Source organism: Microcebus murinus, chromosome 10 (assembly GCF_040939455.1).
Source record: "Microcebus murinus isolate Inina chromosome 10, M.murinus_Inina_mat1.0, whole genome shotgun sequence".
In the NCBI taxonomy this organism is placed as follows: domain Eukaryota; kingdom Metazoa; phylum Chordata; class Mammalia; order Primates; family Cheirogaleidae; genus Microcebus; species Microcebus murinus.
The window spans coordinates 6,455,790-6,457,730 of NC_134113.1; positions in this window are offsets into that span (position 1 = coordinate 6,455,790).

Below are 1,941 nucleotides of genomic sequence, written 5' to 3' on the forward strand. Positions count from 1 at the left end.
AGAGGAAGGATTCACCCGAGGTCACACAGCTAAAGCCAAGATTTGAACATGGGGACCTGGCCTGGGGAAGACAGAATTAGGTGGGCAGTGACTCCCCCAGCCCCACTTCCATTCCTGCCATACCCCGCCAGGCAGCCCAGGCAAATACCACAGAGGAAAAACAGATGCAGATGAGTGGGGAGGGCTGAGTTTCAGGAGCAAACAGACCCGAGGTTCGGCCTCCAGCCCCAGCTCTCGCCAGCTGTGTGACCTTGGCAGGGTGCTGCCCTCTCTGAGCCCCAGCCTTGTCCCTGTACAATGGAAACAGGATGCCCTGGGGAAGGAATGACCTGCCGTCCAGCTTGGCTGGTCAGTGTGAATTCCTCCACCCCGGGGGCCTGGCCAGATTCCTCTTGTTCAGGTTATGGGACCAACAGGTGTCACATGCTTTGAACACTTCCTGCATGAAGTCCTGCTGCATGCGGTTACCACATAGCGCCAGCTCTGTTCGTTGGGTGGTTGCATAAGAGTGGACTGTGTGGCTTCAGAAGAGGCCTCAGGACAGCGTGACACTGGAGCCAACCTCACCATCCTAGTGCCCCCTCCCTACTGAGCTCACTCCCAGGCTGAGCCGGTGCCTGGATCCTCCCTGGTTGCTCAGTCTCTGACATTAACAGCTTTCCCAATCCTGTCTTCATTTAAAAAATAAATAAATAAACTCACCCTTCAACTAGCAAAGGCCCTAGGGGATTAATGCATTAATACATTAGCTCCACAGAGGCCCAGCTGGGGGGCGGAGGGGGGAGTTGGTGATCTGCCTGCTTCTGACCTCCCCGTTCAAGGCTATGGGGGCCCTGCCCTCCCCACCCTGGGCCTTGGAATCCAGCCAGCTGCTTCTGCAACAGGGATGAGGAGGTGGGCAGTTTGGGCAGAAACACCTCCCCTCCAGGAGGTCACTGGGGTTTTTTTTGGTTTTTTTTTGAGACACAGTCTCACTTTGTGCCCAGGCTAGAGTGAGTGCCATGGCGTCAGCCTAGCTCACAGCAACCTCAGTCTGCTCAGCTCAATAGATCCTACTGCCTCAGCCTCCCGAGTAGCTGGGACTACAGACATGCACCACCATGCCCAGCTGATTTTTTCTATATATTTTAGTTGGCCAATTAATTTCTTTCTATTTATAGTAGAGACGGGGTCTCACTCAGGCTGGTTTCGAACTCCTGACCTTGAGTAATCTGCCCGCCTGGGCCGCCCAGAGTGCTAGGATTACAGGCATGAGCCACCGCGCCCGGCCTAGGAGGTCACTGTTCAGCCCACCACCCTAGCTAGCCCCTGCATCTCTCCGTGGGTTGTCCCCTCCTTCCCTGTCCCAAGGCCAGGCTCTCCTCCTTGGGCCCACCCAGCCCCTTCAGAATTCCAGACATGCCCCTCTGCCTCCCAGACGTTCCCTGTCCCTTCCCATGCCAGGCCCATGGCTGGCACCCCACCCAGGCAAGCAGCTCCTCCCCAGCGGTAGGCCTCCAGCCCAGAGCCCATCAGCCTTGCCTGCTGAATGCTCCTTTCATGCCCTGACCCGGGACCCTGAGCCTCCCAGCATGTCGGCAGCCACAGCAGCTGCCTCCACATTGGTCTTGAAGAGAATCAAAATATTTCTCCCCAGAATATGGAGGATTGTTAAATTAAAGACACTGAAAGTGCAGGGGGCACTCTGCCTCAGGCTCTATTTGCTGACGGCAGGACATAAATCCTTCCTCTCCGGGGACAGCACTTGCTTATGGGCTCAGAGAAGGCACCACAGGCACCAGAGGAATCTAGAGACAGATTTGACTGTCTTCTCACATTCTGCCACCTTTCAGAAGCCTGGAGCCATTCTCTCCTTTGTCTTGTCAGTATATAGGATTTATGGCTCTTTGTTAAAGTAGTATTTAAGCAAGGCCCCTAAACCACCGTGTTGAAACAGAAGTA